The sequence below is a fragment of the Cebus imitator genome, unplaced genomic scaffold (assembly GCF_001604975.1).
Source record: "Cebus imitator isolate Cc_AM_T3 unplaced genomic scaffold, Cebus_imitator-1.0 Scaffold148, whole genome shotgun sequence".
Classification (NCBI taxonomy): domain Eukaryota; kingdom Metazoa; phylum Chordata; class Mammalia; order Primates; family Cebidae; genus Cebus; species Cebus imitator.
Genome location: NW_016107463.1, coordinates 3,442,708 through 3,458,984, shown reverse-complemented (window position 1 = coordinate 3,458,984; position 16,277 = coordinate 3,442,708). Strand labels below are relative to the sequence as shown.

The following is a 16,277-nucleotide window of genomic DNA, read 5'->3' as shown; positions in this document are numbered from 1 at the left end:
TGAGACATTCTTCAGGTCAGAATTCCAAAATAGCATTTGTTTTGCCTGCTCAAAAGATCTGGGAGGTTCAAAAGCTTGCTTAGCAGTGAGCCTGTGGTTGGGAAAGTGTTTCCTACGCCAGAGTGACAAGAACTTGCCTTCTACTTTTCTTCCCAGTTTCTCCAGAATCAGCCTTCAAAGTTCAGCTTCATTTATTTTTTTGCTTTAATTTTTAAAATGATTTTAAATAATTTTATTTTATATTATTTTATAATTGTTTTATAATTTAAAATTGTTATTTTTAAAGTATTTAAGTAATGAAAACAAGATGACAGGGTTTTGTTGTTGCTGTTTTCGAGGTGGAGTGTCACTCTGTCACCCAGGCTGTACTGCAGTAGTGTGATCTCACTGCAGCTTCCACCGCCTGGGTTCAAGCGATTCTTGTGCCTCAGCTTCCCGAGTAGCTGGGACTCCAGGGGCACGCTGCCACACCCAGCTAATTTTTTTTTTTTAATTTATTTCAGTAGAGATAGAGTTTCACCATTTTGCCCAGGCTGGTCTCTAACACCTTAGCTCAGGTAGTCCGACTACCTCGACCTCCCAAAGTGTTAGGATTACAGGCATGAGCAACCAAACCCGGCTGATGACAGGCTTGTAAAAAGGAAGAAGAAATACTTGCTGATCCATCTAGCCACTCATTTTACAGAGGAGGAAGAAAATGTCCACCAGGGGCCAAACACTCAAAGGCACATCCTGGGTAAGAACTCAGGTCTGTTGATTGCCATCTAGTGTCCTTCCCACAGTCCTAGCTTCCTCAGCAAGGGTTACTTTCCTCACTGCTTTTAGGGTGTGCCTTGGATCATCACCCCAACTATACCCTGATGCTGCTCCTTTTGTTCCCCTCTTCCTGTGACCCACTGTGCTCAGGCAGGCCAGGTTCCCATCAGCAACCAGAAGAGTCAGTTTCCACTAACGCTCCATTATAACTCGGATGTATGGATAAGTTAAACATTAAAGAACTGGAGAAACTCGTGCCTGAGTACAAGGACTGGAATATGAAAACAAATCCATTATGACCCCACCTGAATTTTCTCAGATCCTAATGTCTGATTGAATAAAAGCATTCTTACACATATACATTGTACTAGGGCAGACTTCAGAAATTTTCCAAGACTCTAGAGAAAACCTTCCAGATCTCAGGATCTAGTTAAAGATTAGATATAGATTGAATGAAACGTTCTGGCTTGTAAGTGTACTCCCACATGTAGGCATGGAGCTTAAAATGTACACAAGCACTAAAAAAAAACTAGTAACTTGGAGTTGGTCTGGTGAATTACTCAACCCTTTTCCCTGTAACCGGTTGCAGAAATTAACTCCCTTCTTGCCAGTCTGTCTGTATCTCATTACTGGACAGCGAAAACAAGAAGCCGGGCCTTTCTGTCCAGAAACACTCCAACTAGATTTGGGGCCATTTTACCAGGGATTCATTGCTTCCTCCATCATTTTAAAAACTCAAAGGACACTTAGAGCCAGAAAGAACCCAAGAAACCACATCATGGACCAATCCCCTCATTTTATGAGACCACTTCTTTTTTGTTTGTTTTAGAGGTGGGGTCTCGCTCTGTCAGCAGTGGCATGATCTTGGCTCACTGCAACTTCCGCCTCTGGGGCTCAAGTGATCCTCCCACCTCAGCTTCCAGAGTAGCTGGGACCACAGGCACACCCCACCATGCCTGGCTAATTTTTTTGTATTTTTGGTAAAGTCAGGGTTTTGCCATATTGGCCACACTGGTCTCGAACTGCTGGGCTCAATTAATCCACTTGTCTGGGCCTCCCAAAGTGCTGGGATTACAGGTATGAGCAACTGTGCCCAGCCTAGGCCACTCCTATACTAGGACATTTTGATCCAGTTTAAAGAATGAAATATTAAACTCTCATCTTAAGAAATATTTGCTCAAATTCACTTCAAATTAATAATGATATGCTGCCTTAATAACTGAAGGTAACAGAGTAAGAGCTGACCAAAGTATAAACTGGAGACTTCTAAAAAATAAATTTAAAAAAATTATACTGGCCAGGCGCGGTGGCTCACGCCTGTAATCCCAGCACTTTGGGAGGCTGAGGCAGGTGGATCACAAGGTCAAGAGATCGAGACCATCCTAGTCAACATGGTGAAACCCTGTCTCTACTAAAAATACAAAAATTCAGCTGGGCATGGTGGCGCGTGCCTGTAATCCCAGCTACTCAGGAGGCTGAGGCAGGAGAATTGCCTGAACCCAGGAGGCGGAGGTTGCGGTGAGCCGAGATCGCACCATTGCACTCCAGCCTGGGTAACTACAGCGAAACTCCGTCTCAAAAGAAAAAATTATACTACCCATGGCCGGGTACGGTGGCTCACACCTGTAATCCCAGCACTTTGGGAGGCCGAGGCAGGCAGATCACCTCAGGTCAGGAGTTTGGGACCATAACATGAACAACCACAATACCCTCAAGAAGCTCTGGAGAGGATCAGGGATAAGCAGAGCAATGTGTCAAGGATCAGGAGGGTCTGTGGTTAACATGCCATGAACATGGACAGAACAGAGTTTTACATTTTGATGAAGCATTTTCCTTAAACAGCTTTATAGTTTCAGATTTTAAACTTTCTTTGATTCACCTCCAATTAATTTTTCTATAGGCTGTGTGACAGGATTATGTACATACATATTTATACACACACACACACACACACACACACACACACACACACATATAATATAGTTGTTACAGGGCTATTTACCAAAGACATTCTATTTCCCATTGAATTCCTTTCATGCCTTAGTTGAATGTGACATAACTATATAGGGAGGGTCTATTGCTGAGTTCTTTATTCTGTTCCACAGATCTCTTTTGTCAATCATATGCCATAGCTTAATAGTTAGTCTTAGAGTTTATGTAAGTTCTCCACTTTGTGCTTCTCTTACGAGATTGTTTAGGATATTCTGGGCCCTTTGCATTTACAAACACCTTGACAATTTTTTTTTAACTGATATACTATAAAGGACACAACTCAGGAAGAGCCAAATGCATAGGGCAAGGTATAGGAGTGTGGGGGAATGGGGAGCTTTCACACCCCCTCTAAGCACATCCCCCTCTCAGTAAGTCAATTGGTAAGTGTTTACCAATCTAGAATCTCCAGCTTCATTTTTTTCGTAAATTAACTAAGCGACTTTATAAGCACCAGTATTCAAATGCAAAAACAAAACAAGAATGTTAAAAGCTGCCTCTAGTGGTTTTAATAGCATGCAGAAAAGCTTGTTATATGCTGTAGCTAACAAGCAGGCTACAAAACTATGTAAGAGCAAAATTATAATTGCAGAAAATTCACCCCAAAACTAAAGAAACACACACACACACACACACACACACACACACACACACACACGAGAGTGGATTTCTTTTTCCACAGGTGGTTTTTTGAAGCTTCTTTTCACTTTTCTGTATTTAACAAATGTTTATCAATGAATATGTATTATTTTGCAATGGGGAAAGATTTTGTAAAAGAAGTATCTCAACAGTTATTTTTGAGTTTACAATAACCACTTCTTTTCTCATTCACAGATTAAGTTGGCTGTAATTGGTGATTCAAAATGCTTCATGTCACAGTTTAATAATTCTTACAGAGAAAAACATAAACTATCCAAACTAAAGCCATATGAGTACAGACTCATAAAGGAAAAAAAATTAAAATAACTAGATATACTTAATTAGGGCTTAGTAAGTAGCTCACTGAAACAGTGCCATCCCTAACTCTCTGGGGTTAGTACAACAGCCACTGAAAGGAGCTCCCACAGTAATCCCCGACACATGTTATCCCATCTCATGCATTATTTAAATATATCATCCTCCACCCTCTCCACTAGATTGGAGTCCTATGACAGCAGAGATTATGTCTGTTTAGCACAATTCTAAATGCTAAGTACATAATTGTTAAAAAAGCTAATGATATACTGTCTTAATAACTGAAGGTAACAGAGTGAGAGATGACTAAAGTATAAACTAGAAACTGTAAAAAAAAATTTTTTTTAATCATAATACCCATGGCCAGGCGCAGTGGCTCACACCAGCTCACTTTTGGAGGCCAAGGTGGGCAGATCACCTGAGGTCAGGAATTCGAGACCAGCCTGGCCAATACAGTGAAACCCTGTCTTTACTAAAACTACAAAAATTAGCTGGGCATGGTGGCAGGCACCTGTTATCCCAGCTACTGAGGAGGCTGAAGCAGGGGAATCACTTGGACCTAGGAGGAAGAGGTTGCAGTGAGCCAAGATTGCGCCATTGCACATCAGCCTGGAGGACAGAGTGACACTCCATCTTGTGGAGAAGAAAAAAGAATTATAATAACCATGCAGAAATTCTTAATATTTGAACAGATATTTGCTTATGTTAAACTGAGGTTAGGTTTTTGATAATATAAAATATTATATTTTATATTTAAAATATATTTTAAAGGGCTTCAGAAAGAATAACCAGAAACACATTGAGTCCTGTGAAAGAGATTAGGTAAATGGGTAGATCTATATCAAAAACATAGATGTTAATTTCAAATGAGAACTTTGTCAGAAGAAAGGTGCTATCAGGTGTCTCGGGATTCTCTGTAAAATTTGCATTTTTCATTGTTTAATTATGTTAAAGTCATTCTGCAAACAGTTTCCGTATATTTATATTAATCATAAGAAAATAAAGTACTAAGTCTTGTGTTTTCAACCCAAGTAGTGATACAAATTAGCTATAAAGCATGACTCATTTTTTCTTGTGTTTCTGGTATCAACTTTGTTATGTAAACTGATTTCAATAGCAAGAAAGGATTAATTGGGTGTTTAAATAAATTATGATTATGGATATTTAGTATATCAATAAAGTGAAATTGAAGTCACTATGTATTTCAGAGCAACCCCTGGGAAGCTGAAGTCTATATTTTACAACTTAATATAACAAAGCAGTGTAAAGCTTTATTAAGTTTATCCAATAAGTCACCCCGATATGAATCTGGATTCTTTTTCAAGAAAAATGCATCTCTCACTCTATCCAAAGGCAGGCAAAACTTGCATCAGGATGAGGATCTCCTTCTCTTGAAAATGCTGGATAGGTGGGGGAAATGACTTTTAAATAGTGACTATTGTTAACTCCAGTGGTATTTGAAAATCATTGCTGAGGTATACAGAAGACTAAGAATTTTCCTCCAATGTCATCAAAGCCATTCCTTTTCCTGCTGTCAGGGTTTGGACTTGGGAGTCGCCATCTCTCTTCGCTCTTCTCTCATTACTCTCCCCAGGATAATCCCGTCCAGTCTTATATCCACGAATGTCTGGCAAAACTCCCAACCTCACTGCTCCCTTCTGCTCTAGACTCATATATCCAGTTGGTTTGCGGACATCTTCCCTGGATATTCAACAGGTTTTCTTTCTTTACGCCTAACCTCCTGAGTTAATTTCTAACTTAGGATCTTTGTACTAGCTATCCCATCTGCCTGGAATGTTCCTTTTTTTTTTTTTTTTTTTTTCATTTCTATCTTACCCACATGCTACCTTCTCTGAGGTCTTCCAGACTATCCTTTGTAGAGAGAACCCACCCTCTCTCTACCACACTTAATCTTTTCACCATGCTTTATTTAACTTATAACACTTATTATGCAAAGTAAGTGAAATATTTACTTATTTATGTGCCATTTCCTGTACCCCCTTCAGTAGAGTAACAGCTACTTAAAGGCCATTGAGTTGATGTGTTCTAATTTACCAGTGGCCCCATCATGTTGGTTACTCCATATTTTAGGTATCATCACTGTCTTAAATAAAACCTATTCTTTTACATCACAAGTAAATTCAGTTCTGCCCTCACAATATAATTATTAAGGAGAAATAACTAGAGATCTATGGACCTACCCTTTACTTATCCACCATGACTCTGCTCCTCCTCCTCATGTCACAACACTCATACATAATTCCCTGAACACCACAGGAAGTATGGTTCAGTCTCTTTCAACCTCAGCTTCAGAAATGTAGTATAATTTATAACGAAGACATATTTGTACAAAAACACCACAGGCAACGAGAGCCCCACAGAGTGAGATGTTGAATGTGTCATGTGCCCTCCTGTCCCACCTCTGAGTCTATTTAAGGCAATAAAGTCACTCTTGGTACATGCTGACATTTGCACAGTAAATGCTGTAGGAAAACCAATAAATGTGTGTTCCAATATGAACTCTTAAAATGACTTCCCAAATATATTTAACAAGGGTAATGTGCCTCAACTACAAATGAGAAACTCTATAAATAAAATGTCTTAAGAAAATGTATTTTGTTTAGTTATGTTAGGAATAGCTTTTCATTAAAAGTAAAATTGTTATATACATTTAGTGGCAGAAAAGCATTCTCAGACAGTTATAATGTAGAGGTTTAAAAACAGAAATAATTTTGTGCCAAGTGTGTAAGTGGACACAAATTTATTTAGTTAGAATGCCAAATAATATTAAATATTAATAATATATCTAGCCTGGAGAGATTTTAGTTTTAACTTGGTTAAAGAGCCGTATAAATAATCAGAATATCTAAAATAATCCCAATACCTACCAATTCTTTATTAGTAGTTTCCCTTAGGATTCACTTCTCATCACGCCTGCCTAGACAGCTGTATCACAACTGAAATAAAGTGCTTTTCTCTTTATATTACCCCAGACACTGACAACAAATCTGATCACACAACTAGCCCACTCTGTTCAACCTTTTTTTATTCTTTTCAAAATAACCTTTTTCATTGGCTTCTTCACCTGTTTATAGAGCACTTACACATAGGGAAGTTAATAAATAAGAAATAAAGAACTATATCTTTTAAATGTGTAAAATGCTGCTGGATTTATATAGACCGATCTCTAGGACTTGTGGCTTACACACGAACAGTAACCTGGTTTCCCAGCTTTCTCTCTGTATAATTGTGCTCAATTCCTCTGACAGTGGGGCTAACTTGCAAGACTGCAATTCTGAGACAAAGCTGATGTTTACAGAACTCTGCTAGTCACAGTTGCTTAAACTACATCTGAACCAGATAATGCACCTGGCAGCTCATTTCACTTTCATTTGTCCTGAAGTCCTATGTCAGCATAACAGTGAGGGAGAAGGAGACAACTTGGCCACATAGTATCGTGACTATCACTGGCTTACTTACCACTCTGCACAATATAGCTACGTGTGTGTATGCGTGAGTCCATGGGTAAATCTTGCGGTTTCCATTCCTTTGCAGCTCCAAGTCCTAACTAATTTCAAAGACAGGGCTCCTCTCTTAGTCTCTCAATTAAGCTTTCCCCAAAGAGTTGTGGCCAATATTTAGCAACTGCTACAACACTACATATCTTAAGTGAAAAGACCTTGGCACCCTTTTCATGGAATGAATCATCACTGATTATGTTATCTAAACCTATCTTCTCTTTGTTTCAGTTTTAACCATGCTCTATACAAATTAAATATATTTCTCATATGTATACAAAATAAACTGAATTATTTGGGATACAATGGCATTTCTACATTGTTACATTAAAATCAAAGATGATTCACTTAAGTAATTAATGATTTTATCAGATCATTTACTGTGTGTGTGATACACCCACACACATACTTAGGATCCCAAGGGCTCCTGCCCCTACTTTTTGGTGAATCATATTTTGGATCCCCTCCAAATTTCTATGGAATCACATTTTGGATCCAATGACCTTGGAGAGATTTAACTCCCTTCTTTTCTTGGAAATGTCTTATTCTAATTCCTTCACATACAAGATTAACATGCTAAATGGGAGTAAAGCCACTCCATAAACAAAATATAGAATTTCAAATAGTTTGAAGGCTCTATATTAATAACATAGCAATGAGTTATGGCTTTGAGTATGAACCAAAGGTGACAGATTTCTCAGAGAATATACTGAGATATGAGTGTACATGAATTGGCCTAGTACCACACAAATAAGTACTTCTGCAATAAAGCACTTTCTAGATTTCTTTCAATGTATATGGTCTGATGTTTTTCTCTGACATTAACAGACATAGAAATTGTGGCCAGATGCTGTAATTTTCAATTATATGTATAAGTGATTTTCTACTTAGCTCTTTTGACATTTCAAAAGCCTGAACTTTCTGCATGAGAGACTGACACTCAAAACAACTTTAATAATTCTAGTCTTTAATCGATTAATTACTAATTATTCATTTTACTGTACATGAGGCTGCCAGCATGTCAATATGCAGTTTCAATATCACTGTATTTATTTTTACTGTGTATTTGCACACTTATTTAATATTTTATTGCAATTTGAACTTATAATAAATTTTGAAAATTGGAAAAATGAAAATCCTGTAGTGACAGGATGTTTATAATCTGAATATAATTAAAGCAAGATGGACTTCACTGTATGTGCCAAAAGAAGCAAATCTTTGGTTTTGATCAAATGACCATTGCACATATGTTCCATTGTGAAGAAAAGGACATATTTTTTAAATGTAAGAATGCTAGAAACATATTGTTGAATATTGTCCTTACAATGTTCAAAAAGTAATTGCCCATTTTATTTCTATTTTAGCTATTAAAAAATAAAATTTGCCTTGTATTAGAAAATAAAATTTGACTTTCATACATAGGCATACCTTGAAGATATTACAAATTGGGTTCCAGACACCACAATAAAGTGAGCATCACAATAAAACAAGTTACACAAATTTTTTGGTTTCCCAGTGTGTATAAAAGTTATATTTACAATATACTGTAGCCTATTAAATGTGCAATAGTATTATGTCTAAAAAACTAATGAACAACCTTAGTCAAAAGATAACTTATCGCTAAAAAAATGCTAACAATCATTTGGGCCTTCAGCAAGTTGTAATCTTTTTGCCAGCGGAGGGGCTTGTCATGATGTTGATGGCTGCTGACTGATGAGGGTGGTGGTTGCTGAAGGGTGGGGTAGCTTTAGCAATTTCTTAAAATAAGAACAAAGTTTGCCAGATAGCTTGCCTCTTCCGTTTCATAAATGATTTCTCTGTAGCATGCAATGTTGTTTAATAGCATTTTACATTTGGTGAACTTCTTTCAAAATTAGAGTCAATGTTCTCAAACCTCGCTGCTGCTTTACCAACTAAGTTTTTATAATACTCTAAAAACCCTTTGTTGTCATTTCAGCAACGTTCACTGCACCTTCACCAAGACAGTAGATCCCATCTCAAGAATCCACTTTCTTTGTCTGTGAGAAGCAATACCACGTCTATTAAACTGTTACAACACTGAAGAAACCATACCACACCTTCAGCCTCCTCTTCTAATTCTATGAATAGTTCCCTTGCTGTTTCTGGCTATTTCCATGATATCTGCAATTATGTCCTCCACAAAAGTCTTGAACCTTTCCAAGACATCTACAAGAGTTAGAATTAATTTCTTTCATACTGCTGTTAACATTGCTATTTTGATCTCCTCCCACGGATCATAAATGTTTTTCATGGCATGTAGAGTGGTGAATTCTTTCCAGATTTTCAATTTATTTTGCTCAAATTCATTAGAGGTATCACTAACTATGGCAGTTATAGCTTTATGAAATGTCTTCCTTAAATAATAAGACTTAAAAGTCAAAATCACTTCTTGATCCACGTGCTACGGAACAAATGTTATGTTAGCAGGCATGAAGACAACATTAATGTCCATCAGCTCTCTAAGGTGACCAGGTGCATTGTCTATAAGCAGTAATATTTTGAAAGGAATATTTTTTTTTTCTGACAAGTAGGTCTCAACATTGGGCTTAAAAAAATCAGTAAACCTTGCTGTAAACCGATGTGTTCTCATCTGGGCTTGTTGTTCCGTTTACAGAGCACAGGCAGGCTAGATTTAGAATAATTTTAAACATCTTAGACATTCTGGGATGATAAATGAGCACTGGCTTCAACTTAAAAGTCACCAGCTGTATTAGCCCCTAAAAAGACAGTCAGACTATCCTTTGAAGCTTTGAAGCCAAGCACTGACTTCCCCTTTCTAGCTCTGAAATACTAGATGGCATCTTCTTCCGATAGAAGGATGTTTTGCCTACATTAAAAATGTGTTTAGTGTCACCTTCTTCATCAATTAGCTAGATTTTCTGGATAACTTGTTACAGCTTCTCCATCAGCACTTGCTTCTTCACTTTGCACATTTATGTTTTGGAAACAGCTTCTTACCCCAAACCTCAGGAACCAACCTCTGCTAGTTTCATACCTTTCTCCTGCAGCTTCCTCATCTCTCTCAGCCTTCACAGACTTAAGAGAGTTAAAGCCTTGCTCTGGATTAGACTTTGGCTGAGAATGTTGTAGCTGGCTTGATCTATCCAGAGATGTCTAATCTTTTGACTTCCCTGGGCCATTTTGAAAGAAGAATTGTCTTGGGCTACACATAAAATATACTAACACTAATAGCAGCCAACAGGCTTAAAACAAAACAAAACAAAAACAAAAAACGCTGCAACAAAAATCACATAATCTTTTAAGAAAATTTACAAGTTTGGGTTGGGCAGCATTTAAAGCCGTCCTCGGCTGCATGTGGCCTGCAGGCCACAGATTGAACAAGATTAAATTCTAGATCGATAAAACTTTCTCTCTATCAGCAATAATGCTATTTTGCTCTCTCATCATGTGTGTGTTTACTGGAGTAGCACTTTTAATTTCCTTCAACAACATTTCCTCTGCTTTCACAACTTGGATAATTGTCTAGTACAAGAGGTCTAGCTTTTAGCCTGTCTCAGCTTTCAACATGACTTCCTCACTGAGCTTAGTCATTTCTAGCTTTTGATTTAAAGTGAGGGCACACAACTCTTCCTTTCCCTGGACATTTAAAAGGCCCTGCCAGAGTTATTAAGTAGCCTAATTTCAATATTGTGCCCAAGGAGAGGGAAGGAGACAGGGGAATTGGCCAGTTAGTTGGTGGAGCAGTCAGAACACACACCACATTTAAGAATTAAGTTCACTGTCATATGTGCGCATGGTTTGTAGCACCCCAAAACAATTACAAGAATAGCATCAGAGATAATCACCACAAAAAATATAATAACGACGAGGTTTGAAACATTGTGAGAATTACCAAAATGTGACACAGAGACACCAAGAGAGGACGTGCTGTTGGAAAAATGGCACTGACAGACTTGCTTGAGGTTGTGTTGTCAGAAACCTTCAATTAGTAAAAACACAATCGCTGCAAAGTACAATAAAGCAAAGCACAATACAATGAGATATGCTTCTAATTTTACTTGTACAGATTTTTAGAATACCAGAGCAGAGAACTGAGATGATGAAGATGACAGAAGTAAAGAGCTGTAAATAAATAGGTAGTTAAACAGACGGTGAAATCGACAAATAAAAGTAGGGAATGGGGGAGAAGAAGGAAGAAAGACGAATGGGTGAAAAGGTAAATCAGATGGAATGACAAGTGGCAGATAAAAAAGAAGGGAAGTGAAGAGAAAGACATAAAGGGAGGGAAGAGAAGAGAAGCATGAAGAAAAAAAGAAGCGGAGGGACAAAAGGAGGAAAGGATGAGATGCAGCAAAAAAGATGAAAAGGCCAATAAAGACGAAAAAGGAAAGGAGGGGTTGAAACTAAAAAAAGAATCATGAGGGAACACTAAACAGTTATTTACTCTAAAAACAACTTAGCTACATTACACTCTAACAAATAACTCAGAAGTTATATTTATTAGAGAAAAATATAGTATTTTAAAACATCTGGAAACAACTGTTGAATGAGTCAAATGAGACTAGGTATTTGGAGTAAGCTGCTGTTAAGAACTAAAGCCATCATTTCTAGTGCCTGAATATAAATGACAGCTCAAACATCTCATGTTTGATTCCATTACCACCACTAAGATGGAGGATGCCACTGTTCAGTGCTTTGAACACTGCCTTTTCTTCCCCAAGTAGTAAGTGATGTCTATGTAATCGGAGAAGGAACCTGATGTTAAGAACAAAAATCCTTTGAAATGAAAATTTGGCCAAAGAAGTGGAAATAATAAGCTTCACAGTGAAACTCTGGGGAAACCTTAGTTAACATTATTTTATGATAGTCTCACTAAGGGATCACAGAGAATTTCAGAGCAGTATGGGTGGGGCACAGGAGTGATGACACAGTCTAAACCTTTCACAATACCAGTGAAAAACCTGCAAGGCCTAAAGAATGTTAATACTTTGTCAAAAACCATGACTATCCCAGGGCTGCTAATGTTCAATTTCACAAATGATTAATGAACACAAACACCATCTGCTGTGACCTGCAGAGAACAGGAAGGAACTACAAGAATCGGTGCACTTGATCCATTTATTTCTTTGTGTATTTATAATTATCATTAGGTACCTAAACAGGAAGCTTTCTAAGATCCAGGAATATCTTTTTACTTTCCTACCCCTGGGGAGACACATAATACTTGGCAGATAATGGTCAATAAATATGTTTAATAACAGGATAGTATAAAAGAGCATAAAGTTAGAGGAGTTAGATAATCATCATCACTGCGTAACTTCTCTATAAACTCTTTAACACAGGTCCCTGCCAGTAACCTGGAGATTACACCTGACCCTATGTCAGTATGCAAGAGAGGCTGACCGTGACTACTATAAGTTCCCCACGGACCAGTAATCTACAAATTATTTAAGACACAGATCAAAAGATAAGTGTCATGTGCTCTTAGGGGACACCTAACCCCACTCCTAAGGACTGTGTAAAAATAGAAGACAAATTGGGTAGTAATTAGATGTCCCCAGAGGAAAAGTTTCCTATCATTCATGATCATGTGATTCCAGGACTTTCCAACATAAACAACATGTCCAGTGAATATCCCTTATATTTGGATAATCTCTCCACCCAAGCTCACCTTCCTTACAGCATCACAGCCACTAAAAACATCCTTTGTCTCCTCCCCCAGCCCTACCTTCTGTATTAGCCCCCTGCCTCCTGAATGCATCTCCTCCCCCGCCTACAGCCCACTTGCCCCTCACTCCACCTCACCTCCACACATATCCTTTCCACTGAAGCGTACCACTTCACCCAGCTCTTGTCTCAGGAGCCCACAGCACTCAGCCTGCCAGTCCCCTTGGGAAGCCTGCCTTACCCCTGGGGCTGGGATACCTCTAGACAGTGCCCATGCCCACTGGCACACCTCAGTAGGAAGGAAACTCCCACTGAAGGCTCTAACACATTTTCTCGGAGAAATGCTGTTGGCTTTGATTCTTGATGGCGTTTCAGTGCTATCTGTACAAATTTTTATCCATGGCATCCTTAAAAGCTGGGCTGTGAATAACAGTCATTTAGAACTCTCTTTCCAAAGGGGAGCAGATGTATTCTGATGTTCAAATGATAAATTCAACGACAAAATTCTGAAATACATTCCATTTCCAGATCAGAAATTAAAGGAACAAAAGCACATTTCAAAATGAACAAAACATTGTGTTTAGCAAACTGAATTGTGAAACATCCATGGAACATTCACATTTTGCAACGCATAAAGGGACGGACAAGCAAACTTACCTAACTAGCTAAACAAGGGCAACCTGAAATTTTACTAATAATTAGTTAAATTAAGCTAAGTGGGCTCTTTTCAAAAGGTCTCCTCCAACCAGATTTATGTATTAGAAGAGTCCTGCTTTGTTAGGCTCACGGTTTCACCTCAAGATTCTGGACACTTAAAAGTATAATAACACTACATTTTGGCAACTCGGTATTATATAATGTAATTAAATGGGAAACAAGTAGGTGATTTGCTGCAAGGTGAGTCATAGTCAAGAAAATACTCAGTGAATGAACCTCCACTTTAAACTATAAAGAAAGGTAGAAGCTAGAGGGAATAAAATAGAAAGATTAATAAAATTACTTCATCCCAAAAAAGGTTACCCAGTTAGAGTCATAAACTCAAGGGCATAAATGTAAAAGACATCACTGAGTCAGCACCAAAGGTGTGGTTTGTCTCCATCTATACAATCTTTCAGCAGCTGTTCAATTGCTGATGCTTCCCACAATAAATTCTCAGCATCTGCGGTTTAGAGCTTGCCAGCTTTAAAGGCAGGATCCACCCAGCCCCTTGGGCAGGCTCTAGAGGGTGTAACCAGCACCCTTAGTAAGTGTATACACCAAGTGTGCCTGAGCCCCAAAGGCAAGGGGGTGGAATTTCCAAATGGAAGGTGTGAGGACGTGTACCTTTCTGGGGACTATAGGAGGACAAGAGAGAAACAAACCCAAAAAAGACCTGCACTCCCAACTTTCCATCATTCTGTTCCACATATCATTCTCGTTCTCCAATCAATGTGAACTCTCCCATTTACCCAGCACCCCTCTCCCCTCCAACCGTTAAAAAAAAACAAAAAAAAAAAACAGCTTTTCCTTCTAAGTCCCTTTCATCACTGTCTCCTTTCCTGTTGCTTGTCAGCAATGATTCAGCCTCAGTCATCGATTTCCTCGGGGCTCTTGCACTTGATAGGATGAGAAAGAGAAAGAAGGGAGGTGCTGCCAGTAACCTGGCAAGATGTTTGGTAAATGGGAATTTGGAAATAAGCTGTTGGGTATTAAATTCTAGCTTCAACTGTTTGCCACCTGCACACCTTTTTAGCGTTCTGGCCGCCTGAGCTCTCATTTCCACGTCTAGGTCAGAAAGACCCTATAACCTCACCACTCCAAGCATGGACAACGTGCTATCCTGTGTTCCCATAACCTCCCAGTCTCCTCCTATAAAGCACTGTTGTCTCTTTACATACCTATGACTCCTGCAATGAACACAGGCACATTCTCTGCCTCGTCCCTCACCTTATACAGGTAAATTCCCCCCACATATCACACAGAATAGGCCTTAAGTCTCCAAGTCGCGTTCCATGAGCAATCTGCTCTAGGCATCCGCTCCTCTTCTTCTAGATCACTTACCACGATCTAGAGCAGTGGTTCTCAAAATGTGGTAGGTACAGACTCTCCTGGAGAGGTGCTGGGGAACACAGACCCAGACTCAAGCCGACCCAAGTTTGAAAAACACAGGTCGCCACCAGTCTGCACCCAGAAACGGGATCCTATACCATTAAGAGGCTGCGTGGAAAAACTTTGTCTTCTCAAGTTCGGCTCCCCACTCTGGACCTAAAGAACACCCACGCACCTCTGCGACCTAAGCTCTCCCACCTATTCCCGGGACCCCCCACCACTGCGCCTTCCGCTTCCACTCGGGATTTCCTTCCACGAGGCACTTCCCAGCGGTCTCTCCTCCCGCCTCCTCTCCCGGGGTCCTCGGCTGGCTCCTACACTCGGAAAGAGGAAACGAATCCAACGTCCACGAGGGGCGGTGCCTGTCCTCTGCCGACCCAAACCAACCCCGCCCGAGACAACTTTTCAAACTTCGCAACTCACTCGCACCCACGCGACAATGAAAGAAACGTAGAAAAGACTCAAACAACTGAGTTCTGCGCCCTAGACCAAGTCCAATCCCGCGCGCGCTCCACAGGGGGAGGCCCCTCTGCCTCCTCTCCGCCGCGCCGGCCAGGGACGGGTGAAGCCCCGGGCTCCCCGAGCACCCCGACCGCCCCAACCGCGCGCCCGCTGGGGTCCCGCCCGCCGAGGTCCGGGTAGGGGAGCCGGAGCCCCACGTACCGCCAGGAGCGCCCGGAGCCGCGCGCAGCCGCGCCCGCCGTACCGCGCCCGCCGCCGCCGAAGGTGTGCCTCCCAGGAAGCTGCGAGCGCCCGGGCGAGGGCGGGGAGGGGAGGGGAGTTACCTGCCCAGCGTCAGGTCGGCGGGGGAAGGCTCATTCCGGCCCGAACCGCGCCTCGCCGAGTCGAGCTGCAGCGCTAGGAGAGGCGGGAGTGGGGACGGGTTGCTACAAGTCCCAAGTCGGGGCGCGCCAAACCCTGCGCAGCCAGAAGGCGCTCGGAACCTGTCTGAACTCAAAACACCCAGCCCTCTCCCGGCAGAGAATGTAAAAGCCTTTCTTTCCTGCCCGCCCTCGGGGCTACGGGGCAATTACAAGTCCCGACACCCTGCTCGCGGGCCGGGGCGAGGAGCGACCCCGGAGGACAGCGACGCTCACCTGGGAGCGAAGCGGATCTAGGCTGAGCGGGGGCCTATCCTGGCCTCGCTTTTCCCTGGGCTCAAGAATGCCTGGAGGAGGCCGGGCGCGGTGGCTCACGCTTGTAATCCCAGCACTTTGGGAGGCCGAGGCGGGTGCATCATGAGGTCAAGAGATCGAGACCATCCTGGTCAACACGGTGAAACCCCGTCTCTACTAAAAATACAAAAATTAGCTGGGCATGGTG

At 40.7% G+C, this 16,277-nt stretch overlaps 1 protein-coding gene across 2 annotated transcripts in view; it reads right to left on the bottom strand.

The window, feature by feature from the left end:
- Positions 1-16,058, bottom strand: part of FAM83B (family with sequence similarity 83 member B) — a 97,374-nt gene extending 81,316 nt beyond the window's left edge. Inside the window, exon 1 of one of the 2 annotated variants that reach the window (XM_037743617.1) lies at positions 15,740-16,058. The gene's annotated coding sequence lies outside the window, so the exon portion shown is untranslated. Of the gene's footprint in view, positions 1-15,617; positions 15,663-15,739 lie in introns of those variants that run through there. The other variant, XM_017542918.2, reaches the window with a different exon arrangement.
- Between the last annotated feature and the right edge of the window lie 219 nt (positions 16,059-16,277).